At 48.8% G+C, this 16,115-nt stretch overlaps 1 protein-coding gene, 1 non-coding gene and 1 pseudogene across 5 annotated transcripts in view; 1 reads left to right on the top strand and 2 right to left on the bottom strand.

Moving 5' to 3' along the window:
* The window catches only part of CHCHD6 (coiled-coil-helix-coiled-coil-helix domain containing 6), a 311,456-nt gene that overhangs the window by 50,818 nt on the left and 244,523 nt on the right, over positions 1–16,115 (bottom strand). The window lies entirely within an intron of this gene.
* LOC128592315 (eukaryotic translation initiation factor 5A-1-like) lies at positions 1,690–6,849 on the top strand (annotated as a pseudogene).
* LOC128592878 (U6 spliceosomal RNA) lies at positions 15,900–16,006 on the bottom strand. Its single transcript, XR_008382089.1, has one exon. It is a non-coding gene; the product is annotated as a U6 spliceosomal RNA (small nuclear RNA).

Below are 16,115 nucleotides of genomic sequence, written 5' to 3'. Positions count from 1 at the left end.
AGCCTCAGCCCGGCAGGGACAGCTCTTCACATCAGCACAGAACCCCAGCTGCCTGCTGCAGGGACCCAACCAAGGCAGGACTGAACTCAAGCCAGCACCCCAAGGGCAGCCCAGGTACTCTCCACTGCACCATGGCCTCAGGGGAGCTGGAGGCAGACAATAGAAGGCTGCACCCCTTACAAAGAAGAACCACCAAGTGCTGGAATTCTGCTTTCAGCTGGGCATGGGGGAGTGAGGCAGGACAAGGAACCACCTCTGGGCCTTTCACCATCCAGCTGCTGCCAAGTGAGCTCTGGCAAGCGACCTCGCCTCTCCTCACTCTGCTTCCTCTGAACCTCACTGAGTGTCAGGAGTGCCAGCTGAGGACACACCAATGCTCCAGGCACACAACAGGCAGGAAGTAAATACAGGTTGCCCCCCACCCCATAGCCTGTTCTGGCTCCATGCTCCTCTCTAGAGCCCCCATGTTCAAACCAGAGATTGGGACTTTGCCTCAACCAGTGCAACACTTACTAATAGCACCTGTCCTGAGCAGGAGGTACCAATACAGAGAGGGATCAAACCAGGGCCCTGCCCTCCCATATCCTATGGGGATCACATAGACTCCGTCCGAACCTTCCTGCATAGGCCCTCACCAGGCAGTGGCACAGCCCATAGACTCATGTTCCAACTCGCGCTCTGGCACATGCTGGTTGTGTTCTCTTATCACCCATAAGTCAGGGTACTGCCCACCGTGCAGGCTGGCTGAGAGACAGCCACTCAGTCACCAGAGGGCCACTGAAGTTCCTGAAGCTAAAACATGCTTTATCCTAAACCCCCCACCGATCCTAGTTTACTTCCTTTCCCAGAAAACAAGGTCATGGCTCAGGGGGCCAAACTTCTCTCTCCTGTAGCTGTGCCCACTGGACTCCTCAGCATCACGTCACCGCCTTCCAGGGAGTACATGTGGCCCAGAGGGGGCCTGGCACGCTGTCACTCTAGATGCTGTATCACTAGGGACAGTCTGGCTTGAGTGCGAGCTTGGTTGGAGCATGTGGTCAACTAGATTTGTCACGGAAAGCACCCACAGGCCAAGAAGTGGTGGCGATTGCCCCACTGCAACTTCCTCTATTGTTGCTCAGAATGACTCAGAAAAATCTCCATCCTGTCCTGCCCTGACGCAACTACCCTCCTCATCTCATCTGCCTGAGCAGATTCACAGAGATGGACGTCATCAAAACCATGGCTTTCGTAGCTGGGAAGGTCTCCTGTCCACATCCGGGGCATCCTGAGCAGCTTCCTGTGGCCAGAAGCCCTCTCATCTGGCAGATGTGGGAGTGGACCCAGACCCCTCTTCTGGGAAGCATGGGGCACTCTGCACATTCCTGACTAGCCACCATTGCAGGGCTTCTAGGACTGGCACCACCAGGTAGACCCAACAGTCAACAGGGCATTTACAGACAAATGCAGGCTGCTCCCTGGCCTCGTGAGGCTCTCAGATGACACAATGTCCAATTAGCAGCAAGACATTCGGCCAGTCATCCCAGGAGCTGTGAGGGCCCCTGATGGAAACCAGGGTCAGATAGGCTTCTTGGGAGCCAATACCTTAACTGAGGCCTACATTTTTTTTTTTTTTACATTAAACAAGGTTTTCAAAAAATTAATATTTACCTATGTTAAAGGAACAAACACAGAAAGAACAGAGGAAGTATGGTAAATGGTGAGCCTCTGGCCAGTCAGGATCCCAGCATCCTGCAGGGCTACTATGCAAGTGTGAGCACACATAGCCACCTGCTCGCTCCTGACACTGGCTGTCCACAGCAGACACCGCTCTTCCCACTGAGTTCTCAGAGACCCCACTCGTTTCTCCTGCTCAGCATGGAAGGAACCTGGAAGGAGCACCGAAGGAAACCTGTGACTCACCCGAGCAGCACCCTGTCCACACACAGCAGATTATTTCCAAACTTCTGCTATTATTATTATTATTATTGTTACTGTTATTTTGAGACAGAGTCTCACTCTGTTGCCCCAGGCTACAGTGCCATGGTGATGTCAGAGCTCAAAGCAACCTCAAACTCCCAGAGTGCTACCCTGTTTCCCTGAAAATAAGACAGTGTCTTATTTTAAGGTGTGCTCCCAAAGATGCGCTAGGTCTTATTTTCAGGGGACGTCTTATCTTTCCTGCAAGTAGGTCTTATTTTCGAGGAAACAGGGTAGGATCACAGGCATGAGCCACTGGGTGCAGCTTTGACATCTGCTGTGATAAACAATGCTGAAAGGAACATTGTGGTATCTATCCCTTTGTAAGCAAATGAGGATATCTATACGGAGCACTCTAGAAGTCAAATTCTTGGGTCAAAGGGTATATCTGTTTTTAATGAACTTTAAAAGGATGAGCAGAAATAAGCCAATGAGAGGAAGGTCTTATCAACGGGCAGCCACATAGGGGAGCCGTGGCCACCTCTTGGCTACACGTGAAGGAGGGTGTAGTCTCAGCCATACACTCATAAGCCTAGACGTCACCTTGTAAGCAATGAGGAGGACTTTTTAAGCAAGGGGGTGGCAGGTAGATTAGTATTTTAAAATTAACATTCTGGCTGCTGTGTGGACAATAGAACCCAGTTCTCCCCAGCTAGAAGTCAGTACTGGGGAGAATCCAGAGGCACAGTCACTGTGCCTATGAAGGAGCCCTGGTGCCCATTTATAAGAATCGGGGAAGCCTCTCTGAAGCACACAGCACTGAATTCTCACCACATTAGTTAGTACCCACTGACATGAACTATTACTTCTGGGTGATTTTCTTTCCCATTAGACTTGACAGTTTCCCAATTCTAAAAAGTCGTTTCCTCTGCCCTATGAACAGCTGCCCCTCCCCCTCTCCAGCTGCTCCGTAGGCACATCTGAAAGCAGGAGATCCGATCTCCATTAATTAAATCTGCCATTAAAAATTAAATAACATGAGTAAGAAGGTGTAAGTGTTATCTCTATGGGTTTCAAAAGTCACAGTGTTTCTTCAATTACTTCCCGAGCAGTTTTCATATTTCATACTGTCTGATTTCTCCAAGGGCCTGGATTTGCAAGATCAAAAGCGAGTGTGAGGGTGAGGGAAGCCACAGCGAGACAGCTGGGAAGGGAGGGCAGTAAACATGTTGTGGGCAGCAGAGAAGGCCTGGCAGCCTGTCTTGGAGCTAAGATCAGGGAGCAGAGGGGAAGGAGGGTGCAGGGCACCACAGGTGTCAGGCAAACCGAGTCAGCTCAGAGCGGAGTGTGGCCTGCACACCAAGGTGAGCGCTCATGGACTGAAGATGACAGAGCTCAATGCACCGATCCCTGGGAGAGCAACTGTGGGCTGGGCCCAGGCAGGCACACTCAAGGGAAGAGCTGCCAGCAACAGCCCACTGTGTGCATGGGGCTGTGCTAGGTGTCATGGAGAAAAAGAACCTGAGAGATCGTGGCATTCAAGGGATTTGTACTGAACAGGAGACAGAACTAAGGTCTAAGGAGCATTCCAAAAAATGTCAGACAGGCACATGGGGCAGAGATGATGCACATGAGTGTTGGCCTGGGACTTGGGCTGGGACCCACCCCCTCTGTGTGTAACCACAGGCAATGGGCAAGGCCTCTGTGTCTGTCTCCTCAGCTTCTAGTTTGTAAAATGAGATACTGACAGAGCCTCCTGCACACAGTTTTGAGGAAACTGAACGATATAACACATGCAAGATGCTCAGAACCCTGCTTAGCACAGTAAATGCTCAATACATGTTTTAAGAACTTCACAAACACCCCTGCTCAAATGCATACTAACCAACAAAGTACCTGATCTATTTGGAAGAGAGATCTGTGGGTACTGGAAGAGTGAAAGAAGTTTCTTGGGGACATAAGCTATCCCCAGAGCCTATCACAGTGCCTGGCACACAGCAGGTCCTCAGTATAAAATCTTTGAGTAAGTGGAAAGAGAAGTCAGAGCTACAAGAAGCTCCTGAAGATGACCAGGACACTTACTTACCCAGTCAGAAGTGCCTAAAGATGACCAGGACACTTCATTACCCACTCAAGAAAGTCTGCCAAGCTCCCACCAGCTAGGAGTAGTTTAGGTGAAGTCAGGAAGGGTCAGAGGGATTAATTGAGAATCAGGAACTTGAAACCTTTCTCATTAAGTTGCTTTGGGAGAATGCAAGAGCCAACACTCACTGCCTGTGCCCACTAGCAATGTGTTCAAAACCTACATTAGACAGGGCCACGTCCCTCACAAGGGTCAGCAGACCTCCTCAGGCCAAGCATTATGCCCAGAATGCTCAGAGAAGGTAGGAGCCACTGCCTCTCTGACGGAGAAAAAGCTGAGGCTCACGTCCTAGTGTTCCACACCAGCAACAGCGTGTTCCATAGCTTCAAACAGCTGAGATACTGACTGCTCCCAGTACAATGAAGGGATAACTGTTTGGGTTTGGGGATACACTAACTACCCTGATCTGAGCATTATACATTGTATGTATCAGTACATCCACGTACCCCATGAACATGTACAATTATTATGTGTTAATTAAAATAATTTTTTTTTTTTGCAGGTTTTGGCCGGGGCTGGGTTTGAATCTGCCACCCACAGCATATGTGGCCAGTGCCCTACTCCTTTGAGCCACAGGCACCTCCCCTAAAATAATTTTTTTAAAAATCCATCAGAGGAAAAAAAAGAAACAGGTTCAGCAAGGCAAAGGCTCCTACTTCAAGTCAAAGAGCACGGCTCTAGAACAGGTCTGCACAGTTCCAAGCCTCCCCTCTGTGCCCAGCTGTCCCCTAGGAAAAGAAATAACAAACCAAAGGCCACGAGGACAGCACACAGTGCCAATTCGTGATTACATGTAGAAAAATGTGATGCCTAGAATCCTGGCTGTCCAGGGCAGGGGAGAGATTCCCAGCAAAATGAGTGCAGTCTGGACAAGGGCCATGGGTAAAGGCTCAAGTAAATTCCAGAAATCTGCGAGGAACAGATTGAAGATAGGAGAGCCCTATGCCAAGGTGCTGGCAACGTGGCCAAATGCTGGTCAGCTGGGGATACTTGGAACTCACCCGCCTAATTATTAAATGCTTCTCAAAGCTCACAGGAACACTAAATTTTAAGAGAACTGAATAAAATTAACATATTCAGGATTTGGAGAAAGTCTCTGATGTGAAAATATTAAAAAACACAAATGAGTGAGAATTGAACACAAGTCTTTTTAAAAAGGTCCAAATAACATGAAAAAATTAAAAGCTCAAAACATGTAGTCAGCTACACAACAATGAATGTATGAAAATTTTAATGTTAAGTGGCTGCATGGCTGCCTCCTGGCTGGTGGGCTGAGCCACACCCTGCTGCCAGCTGGATGGAGGGGCCTCTTTCCTGACTTGCTCTTCACGAGGACCCTCCCTCCGTCCCCACAGGTCAGCCCTCCCTGAGACTGTCCCCGGTCAGTGGCCCTGGAGATGGTGATCCCTTCAAGTCACATGAGGCAGGCTTTACCCTTTCCCACACCCACATTTTTCTTTCTAGTCTCCAGGTCCTGCCCTGCACTCACCTCCTGGCCCAAGCCCCTTCCTGGTCCCCTGTTCAGTGATTTCTCAGCTTTGCGTTCTCTGTCCTTGTGTGCCCAAGGCCCAGTTCTTCCATCACAGCCCACCAGGCTCTATTTCGCTCACTCCCAGGGCACTCCCGCCTGCCCCCAACCTGAACTGTCCAGACAAGCCACTAGACAGATTCAGACATTTTCCCTGAGGAGAATGGCTGCCAACTCAGGCTCCAGCTCAATGGGACCTTCCAAGCTACTTACAATCTTGAGACTCCAGGCTGGCTTCCTTGCCCATTCTCTGCCTCAGCTGTCCCATGCTTTACCTGTTACCTCAGTCCCTCCCGAGAGACCACAGAGGCTGCTGCTGGGGCACACAAGCCACCACAATTCCATCAGCACCTGTGTGTCCCTTCCCCATCTGCTTCTTGACCCTCCCTCTGAACTTCTTTCTTCAGTGGTCCAGGGAGAAAAGTGCCTCCCTGACTTTCAGGGGCGCTCTAAGTGAGGACGCAACAAATAATGGACTTAAACATGTTGCCCAGCGCGTCATAGTTGATTTGCTCCTTTTACTCATCCAAAAATTATTTACTGAGCCTATTATTTACTAAGCCCTGTTCTCCGAGCAGGGAGCATAGCAGTAGTGAGAGACGGGAGTCCTTGCCTTTGTAAGGCTCAACAGGGCTCACAGTCTACATATGGAAAAATAAGAAAAAACCTTTTACTTAGTAATAAGTATCATTTAAGAACAAACAGCAGGCGGTAGAGGCGGCAGTGGCAGCAGGCTCGGAGGCAGCGGCTGGGCTTGTGGCGAGCGGATGGGTCGAGTCAGTGCGTTGGCGCAAGTTGGAATTGAAGCCTCTTAAAGGGGCAGATGATTTGGACTTGGAGACAGAAAATGCAGGCGCCTCACCACCTTCCCAAAGCAGTGCTCAGCATTAACTGAGAATGGCTTTGTGGTGCTCAAAGGCTAGCTACGTAAGATCGTCGAGATGTCTGCTTCAGAGACTGGCAAACACGGCCATGCCAAGGTCTACCTGGTTGGTACTGACATCTTTACAGGGAAGAAATATGAAGATTATCTGCCTGTCAACTCATAATGTGGATGGCCCCAATACCAAGAGGAATGACTTCCAGCTGACTGGCATCCAGGCTGAGTACTGATCACTGCTCCAGGACAGCGGAGAGGTGCGAGAGGACCTTTGCCTGCTGAGGGAGACCTTGGTAAGGACACTGAGCAGAAGCCTGACTGTGGGAAGAGAGCCTGACCACAGGGCTGCCTGCCGTGACAGAGGGGCCCACTGTTGCCATCAAGGCCATGGCACAGTAACTGGCTCTCAGGAGGGTGCTGGTGACAGCAGTGATCCTCAAGCCTGCAGAGGCCCCTCCCCCAGCCTGGTCTGGCCTTTCCTGGCCCTCGGCTGGACTCCTACACAATTTATTTGATGTTCTATTTTGGTTTTCCCCACCCCCTCAATCTGTCGGGGAGCCCCTGCCCTTCACCCAGCTCCCTTGGCCAGGAGCAAGTGAGCCATGGTCTTGGTGGAGCTGCCTGCCTCTTCTCCTCTCACTCCAGCCCTGGTGGGGGACGGGGGGTGGGTGCTGCTTGTTGTTTAGTTCTTTTTTTTTTACATTTAATCTGGAATCAGAAAGCTGTGGATTCTGGAAAATGGTCCTTGTGTCCTTCCCCTACTTACCCCTGGTCTGGTCCCCTATTCTCCATAGCCCTTTGCCCTAAACACCACCCCCATAGACTGGGGACCACCGCCCTCCTCTTTTTCTCTCCCCAAACCCCTTTAGATGGGGAGGGAAGAGGAAGACAGGGGAGGGGACTTGTCCCTTCCTCAGGCATCCAGAGGGGTCCTGCCCCCAGGGGCTTCTCCCTTTCTTGCGGGCTCTCTCCCCAACAAAGTTGTTAAAATCAAACCTGAATAAAACTTCAAGTTTAATATGAAAAAATTAAAATAAATAAAACAAACACAGCAAGTTAGAGCAAGAAGGAGCAACAGGATGAGCAACAGGATGTTAGACAGTGGACTAGGGAAGGCCTCTCTGCTGGGGTGACCCTGGACAGAGTTCTGAACAATATGAGAGAGGAGGTAAGTGAAGACTGGGGTTAGGTCCTGGGGCAGAAACACGCTTGGCATGGTCTCAAATGGCCGATGAGTACTGGGAAGAAGGTGTTCAAGGATGAGAAGAGCAGACGGCAGCAGCAGCCCCTAAAGGGTGTGACCATCTGAGCCCCATTCTGGGAGGCTCTGGCTGCTCCATATAGGGTCTGCTGAGAGGAAGGAGAGGAAGCAGCCTGGCAACCTGGGGGCACCTGCAGAGACCTGGTGACAGTCAGGTCACTCACTGAGGAGCGAGACAGGATCTGGGTGCCTGGCAGTTCACAATCAGGCCAGTTCCTCTGTCATGGCCCTGTGAGCTTGACATGTTTTGTAGGAGACAATGGGTGAGGATGTCAAGATGGCCGCTGGACAGCTGCAGCCCTGGTGTCTGCCCAATGCTCCTCGCCGGAGCTCTGGAGCCCCCTGGCAAAACGGTGCTCCACTAAGAATGGGATCCCACTTCTCTTTCTTCCTCCCTTTTGTCAGATACCCTCTTTCCAGAACTCTCCTCCTCCTACAAACCCCCATCTTTTGGTTTTCTCCTTACGTCTCCATGTCCTACAGTCCCTGAATTGATGAACCATATCAGTTACTCATCCAACTCCTAAACCTGTCACTTATCATTACTTCCTGTCCCTTGGGTCTCCCACCTCAACCTGGCAATCGAGTGTAGATAACCCTTTCTCCCACGTGTCTCCTAAATCCTCCCTCTCTCTGCACCGTCACTGCCTTCATTCAGTCTCCATCATCTTCTGAGCAAGCTGAGTACGAGGATGTGCCTCATGCACAGCCCACACCTCAACTTCCCCAGCCCAGGTTCCTCCTCTCCTTCTGCTGGAGCAAGCTTTCTGTGCAGACCAGTTGAAAACTTTCAAAGTCCCCACTGCCTGCACAGCGCCCTTTTGAGTCTAGCCTCTCTAATAAAGGACTCTGGCGCCATCCTTGCAGGCTATGTCCTTTCCCTACGATGCCTGGCCGCAGTTCACGCCTCCATGAGGTTCTTCTAGGGACTGCTTCCTCTGCTATTTCTTCCCTGTCTACCTGAGAAACTCTCGTCCACACTTTGAGACCCAGGAACAACGTGCTCTCTGCTGAACAGTATCAGCCCTCTCCCAGGCAGAAGTACTCATTTCCTTCCTGGTGCTCTGGACATGCCCCACACTGCACTCACTGCTAACGTGTCAGCTTCCTGGCTAAGAACTGGAGCTGCCTGTGCTCATGGTCATTTCCTTAGCTTAATGACAAAGCCTGGCCAGCCCCAGGCCTGACTGGTGCACACATGAAAGATGAATGCAGGCGTCACTACTCAGCTCATTCTGGTCAGACATGTTCTAGACTGCTCTGTCCTCACCACCTCTGGGCCTAAGCTGCTCCAGTCCACTCCCCACATGATGTGTCTCCTGTCTAGCCAGTCCTCCTGAAACATATGCCCCGTAGTGCCAAGCCCCAGCTCATGCCCTTCCTCTCCTCCTCCTCCAGGGCATCCCAATCTTTCCCTTCCAGGCACCTCTCATTCCTGGGACAGCTATCCCACGTCCTGTGTCTGAACATGCACGTCTGGCTGCCATCTGAACCTTGCTGAAGTGTGAACTGCTAATTACAGTGTTAGTGAGAGTGGCTTTAGGTGAGACTCTCCCAGAAGTGCTTGCATTTGTGAAAAGGCAGATAGAAAAGACCCCTGTATGTCACTGTCTCTCTCTTTTGGTGCCATTAAGAGGGGTCTGGGGCTCAGAGCTGTGCCTCTTCTGGGCTCTTCTAACTTCTGGTCACTTCTTGGGTACATGTATGTTGCTTCGTGTGCAGCTGGAAGGGACGACTTATTACTCTCTCCTCACAGGGCAGTGAAAAAACAGAGCTTTGGGCGTGTGTGTGTGTATTTGTGTGTACATATGATATGATACACACACTTTGCATGTCATACAACAGGAGATACATGTTAAGCTGTGTAAATTAGTACTAGCTGCATATTCTTTTAAACATCTGATTCACAATGAATACTAAACATTACCCTCAGACCTTAGGATGGGTACTGAATTTCACTCCAAAGCACTTTCCGACTGGGGGTAGCTGAGACGGGGTTTGGGTGAGAACAACCCCCCCTTTGGTGTGCCTTGGAAGAGGAGCCACAGAGGACACACACAGGTGCTATAGCCTAGTTTCTTGGAAAGGGCACATACCCACAGGAACTTGTCAAGACTATAAATTGCTGGCTGGCTGACTGTATAGCTCCTTACAAAGAAGCCACGTGATTTGCAATACAAGTGGATAACCAGGGCTGGAAGGATAGCTCCTTGGCACTACCCTGTAGGCACTGCCCTGAGAGCGGAACAAAGGATTTGTGTTTGAATGTACAGCAAGGGACCAGAAAAGGTGAACTCAGAGAGTGGGATTATTCAAGGAACAATCTCATGGAAGAAGTATCTGATAAATAGTTAAGGACAAAAGGTCAAAGTCCCAGTAAAGGTAATATGTGAGAAACAATTTTTTTAAATATGCTATGGTGTGTGAAAGGTAAGCCTTCCCAGACCCAGGGTCTGCAGACTAGGAAGGGATCCTCCGGAGCCAAGCTGAGGCAGGGAGAGGGCGTTAAAGGCAGAAGGAGGTCACAGACTGTGGCTCAAAGGAGCAGGGCGCCAGCCCCATATGCTGGAGGTGGCAGGTTCAAACCCAGCCCTAGCCAAAAACTGCAAATAAATAAATAAGGAGGGCACAGAGCCATGAGCAGCCACAAAGTGCACAGCGGCACTTAACTCAGACGGACAGAAGCATGTGAGGGTAGACAGGGAGGAAATTCAGAGGGTGCTTGGAGAAAACAGGATTGGCAGGTAATCTACCAGCAACTTACCCTGCTGGCAGGGTGTGGAGGGAGGCAGGGCCTCTGCAAAGCAGGACTGTTCTCACCAACACTGGGCAGCCAGCCATACTTCCGTGCTGCTCGTTATCTGGTTTCTTACATTTGTAGAAACATATGTGGCTAAATGAAGATCGATAAAGTTTGAAAACAAAATACACAGCACAACAGAAAATAAAAATGTTAAAAATCAAGAACACGAACTTTAATCCAGTTCTGCCTCACACAGGTGATCCACCTTGCACGGATTACACAGGGCCTCAATGCTCTGAGCTACTGGGGTTCTCTGCAACAAAGCACAGGAGTACAAAGTCTCACAGATAAACCCAAAGCCTAGAAATCTGTTCCATGGTTAAAGAACAACAACAGTGATCCCTGGGGATGCAGAACGACCACTCAGGCCCAGCAATGGACACTGTCCCCATGGGGCCAACAGGCTGCCCCTGGGCCACGAAGGGTCAGTAAGACGCCTCCTCTCTGTGCTGCTCCTGGACTCCGGCTTGCAGGGGGACTGCACAGGTGGGCCGGACAAGGCCCTGCACTCAGTGTTCCTGTGTAGAGAGATTCTCAGCCCTCTTGACAGAGCCCAGCCATATTCCTGAGAGCAGCTCTCTGGTCCCTCTCAGAAGACATCCACTAGATGGACGTGCCTCCAGGAAGGCAGCCACAAGCCTGCCCCCACTGTCCTCACAGGGGACTGAAGACCAGCTCTCAAGTGCACCTCCACCTGGTCAGCTGGGGCAGCATGGCCATCTATAGCCCTGCTACTCCAAGGATGGCTCCAGAGGCAGTGGCATCAACATAGCCTGGGAGCTTGTGAGAACTGCAGAATCCCTCAGGCCGCGTCCACGCTGCTTTTTCCAAGCCTGCAGCAGTCCCCAGGCAAGTCTGAGAAGCGTGCATGTGCAGGGAGGCCTCTCGGCCTTTGTCTCCAAGCCCCAGTTGGATCCTGCACTTCTGTTTACCACAGTCCTTACATGTCCCTGGGGTTTTGCATTATACCTACAACTTTGCGTATCTGAAATTCCCACTGGGCTCAGGAAGGCAGAGGTACTGTGGTCCTCCACTGGCTGACACTCGAGGCCAGTGGTCCCCAACCCTGGCTGCACACTGGAAATGCCTGAGCTGTCTTCATATGACATCCTGAGGTCACCCCACAGACTCTCAGGACTGGTCAAGGGTGGGCCCTAGGCATCAGTTCTCAAAGAACTTCCTCCAGGGGATTCAAATGTGCAGGTGAGGTTGAGAATCACCATTCTAAGTTCAGAGAACTTGAGATGGAGACCCAAATTTAAATCCTGAGCTCTCCACTTCCTGGTTCTATGCCTTTAGATAAGTTACGTAACCTCCCCGTTCCTTAGTTTCTTTACCCATCAAGCAAGGGCAGCGAGAGTAACTACCCAGTAGGTCTGCTCCCTCCTTCAAAGGGCCGTGGGAGGGTACGGCAGACGACGCGGGCGGAGGGTTGGTACACTGCCCGGTGACGCAGTGAGCACTCAGTGAGTGGCAGTGACTACGGGCCTTCTCCCGCACGTCGTCACTCTGTGACGCTCTAGTTACCACAGTGCCCTTGAGTCTTCTCTTACAAGTTCCAAACCCTTTCTCGAGTAATATGGTTTCAAACACTCCTCAAATTCTGCCTGCACTATCTAGAGAGAGGCTCAGAATGGAACACAAGTCCACATCGTAGCCTGACCAGGAAGTCTCCTCTCACACAGAGCATCTGCAGGAACACGCCAGCTTTCAAGATGGCTCCACTGGATTCAATCCCTATGTGCGACCACTTTAGTGCCCATTCCTTTTCTCCTTCCCGGATACTTCCCATGTCCCTGGGGGAATCCATGTGGCTCTAGGGAACTGGACTACAACCTCAGATCCCAGGGGGCAGGACGCATCTGAGGTCAGGCCAACCAGTGTATTCATTTCCCTGGCCACAAGACTGCTGAGTCACCTTTGCGGATCCAGTCCAGATGAATGAAACTTAGGACAACTGCTGGGAATTCTGGGACACAGACAGCATCTCCTGCTCTGGACAGTCATTGGACAGCAAAACCAAGGGAATCAGAGAGATATGGGCAATTTGTAGCTAAAGGTTGCACCATCGTGGGTCTCCTATTACACGTTTCTTCACTGGTTAAGCTAATTAGAGTTTGGCTTTTTGTTTCTTAAAGTTAAAAGTTCACATTACCACCTGCCACCAGCATCTACTCTTAAGCCAAGTGCTATGCTGCATAACTTACAAACCAGTATTCCTTTGATTCTCATAACACAGAAAAGGCTGGTGTCACCCCATTTCATAGATGATGAAAGGCAGGCTCAGAAAGGCCACGGAGGTGGGAAGGGAGAAGACTGGGGTTTAATATCAGGTTGCTAACTCCATGTCACACCGAGCTTAATGTCAAGGAACACTCCCGAGGCCATTATAATTCATGTTGCTACAAAGTATATGTGCATACTTTGTATACAGTTAAGAAATGTGTACCGGCTGACCCAGGATGGTGCAACCTTTAGCTACAAACTGCCCATTTCTCTCTGATTCCCTTGGTTTTGCTGTCCAATGACTGTCCAGAACAGGAGATGCTGTGTCCCAGAATTCCCAGCAGTTGTCCTAAGTATACAATATACTTTGTATATCAGTGAGTTTTCAGGAAAAAGTAAAAATACCCAACATTTATTCCTGCCAAATTCAATGTAACAATTTAATAAACATACAATTTAATTAATAAGATCTAGTGAGATCTTGAGAGGCTGATTTATCACTGTGACAATCAGGTCACTAGTGGTTGCAATTAACAGATAATTAGAAACAAAGCAGTCTGAACAAGGCAAGGGGACACCTGGCTCAGTAACGGCCAAGGCTTGTGGTGCTATACAAACCGCGGGGCTGTGCCTGCTCTGTGCCCTGCTGTCCTTAGGTCAGGTTCATCCTAGGCCTGGCTCTCCTCGTGGCTGAGCGATGGCTGCACTGTTCGGGGCCATGGGCTTCATAGTTCACATACGCTAGGAAAACAGAACTTCCTTTATGGTACTCTATGAAAGGGTAACTCTTAAGAACAAGAATGGTGAATGGATGAAACAAGAAAAGGACTGGGTTCTTTGAAGTCCGAGGAATATTATTTCTCCCAGATCCCCAAACTTCTTTTTTGTATTTTTGCCCCACATGGGGTCATGTAATCTGAGCCAGTCACTTTATCACTTTGGAACACATGAGAATTAGCATTGGGTTCACGTAATGAAAAAATGCATGGGCTGTCTGAAGAGAAAAGGAAAGTTTTCAAATGAAAATCCAGATATTCCAATGGAGGGACTGCAACCTAGTTCAGCCTCTATGGACAGTAGTATGAAGAGTCCCCAAAGAACTAAAAGTAGACCTTCCGTTGGATCTTGCAATCCCATTAGGTATCTACCCAAGAGAAAAAAGGACATTTTACCATAAGGACATACGCGTTTGATGTTTATAGCAGTACAATTCACAATCCCAAAGATGTGGAAACAGCACAAGTGCCCTTCAACACATGAATGGATTAATAAATTGTGGATATGCATACCACTGAACACTTCGGTCATAAAAAAGGTAGAGACTTTGTAACTTTTGTAACAACCTGGACAGATTTGGAACATATTCTCCTAAGCCAAGTATCCTAAGAATGGAAAAATAAGCACTGTATGCACGCAATACCAATTTCAAACTAATGGATTAACAACTACATGTTCACATGAGAGAAAAACTAAATTCAAATGGGGGAAGGAGTTGGGTATGTTCCCACCAAAGGGTACATTCCATGAGTATATGCCACACTTTCTGGGTGAAGGACAAGCTACAATGCAAAATTTAACCTTACAAAAGCAATTTCTGTAACGTCATCATGTAAAGCTCCATATTAAACTGAATTTTTTTTTTAAGGTCCACCAAACTTTATTCATCAGAGGCCAGGGATTCTGGAGAACAGTGAGAATAGCCTCTCCACAACTGTTCTATTCCATTTCCAACATTACAGTTTTATACATAAAGGTTCAAAGCAAAAACCACGTTAACTCACTTTTGAATTGGAAATGTGGTAATAGGTCATTAAGTTGTGCTAAAATTTTTTTTAAATTCCAGATATTGACATTAAAGGAAGGAAAATTAATTCTGGGCAGCCCACGACAGCCGGCAGCCTAGACGGTTATTCAACACACTTGCTATCCGTCTAACTTTCGGGAAATTGGCAGATTTGATGAGCAGTCTCCTCATCTTTACCTCTATCACAATAAAAAAGATTACCCAGGATGAGAGTGAGAACCTCTGAGATGATTGATGCTGACCTGTCTGTTAGCATCTTTCCAATATGGTAATTAAACACAATAGCCTGGACAATCTTAACATCAGCCACCTAACCCAGAACCATGTCATCCGACTCCACAAAATCATGCTCAGAAAGGCAGTCACAGTGGATCTGAGCTGCTGCCCACCAGATGAGATGTCATGAAAGGAAACATGTTAGCCTGAGACAGGTTGCTGGCGATGCCCACAGCCCTCTCTCCATGTCTGACTGCACCCAGACACCCCACAGGCCCCTCCACGTATGTATACACAACGTGCTATTGCCTCCTATTTTACCTATTTCTTCTGTTTTGAAGAAGTATTCTTTATGGAGGTGAAATTCACATAATATAAATTTAACCATTTTAAAGTGAACGTATCAGTGGCATTTAGAACATTCACAATGTTGCATGATCACCACTTCTATTCATGACTCCAAGGCAAAGCCCCTTACCACGAGGCTTTTCTCCCCCCGTCCCTCCCCACACTCCTGGGAACACCAGCCTGCTTGCTCTGTCGCTGTGTGTTATCCATCTGTCTGGCTTCTTCTACTCACCATAATGTTTTGAAGATTCATCTACATTGTAGCATTTCCTTCTATGGCTGAATGCTATTCCACCATCCAGATATACCACATTTGTTTATCAATTCAACTGACGAAAATTTGGGCTGTTTCTGGCTTTTGGATTTGTGAATAGTGCTGCTATGGACATTCACGTACATGTGTTTGTTGAAGTCCCTTTTTTCAGTTCTTTGTGGTATAAACTTAAATCCAGAAATAGAAATGATCACATAGTAGTTCTGTTTAATTTTTCGAGAAACATAGTAATTCTGTTTAATTTTTTGAGGAATAGCCAGGCTGCTGTCTACAGTGGCTCTAGTATTTTTTTCTAACACCACCATCATGCATGTTCAGATATATCAATATCATCACCAGCACTTACTATTTTTCTTTCTTTTTTTTTTTAGAGACAGAGTCTCACTTTGTTGCCCTCAGTAGAGTGTTGTGGCGTCACAGCTCACAGCAATATCCAGCTCTTGGCTTAGGCCATTCTCTTGCCTCAGCCTCCCGAGTAGCTTGGGACTACAGGTGCCCACCACAACGCCTGGCTTTTTTTTTTATGGAATGCTTCACAAATTTACGTGTCATCCTTGCACAGGGGCCATGCTAATCTTCTCTGTATTGTTCCAATTTTAGTATGTGTGCTGCCAAAGCAAGCACACGCCTGGTTTTGTTGCAGTTTGGCCAGGGCTGGGTACGAACCCGCCATCCTTGGTACGTGGGGCCACAGCCCTACTCACTGAGCCACAGACGCCACCAGCACTTACTA

This window comes from Nycticebus coucang, chromosome 8, assembly GCF_027406575.1.
Source record: "Nycticebus coucang isolate mNycCou1 chromosome 8, mNycCou1.pri, whole genome shotgun sequence".
NCBI lineage: Eukaryota > Metazoa > Chordata > Mammalia > Primates > Lorisidae > Nycticebus > Nycticebus coucang.
The sequence above is the reverse complement of the archived record's forward strand: the minus strand, read 5'-3'. Positions and strand labels throughout refer to the sequence as shown.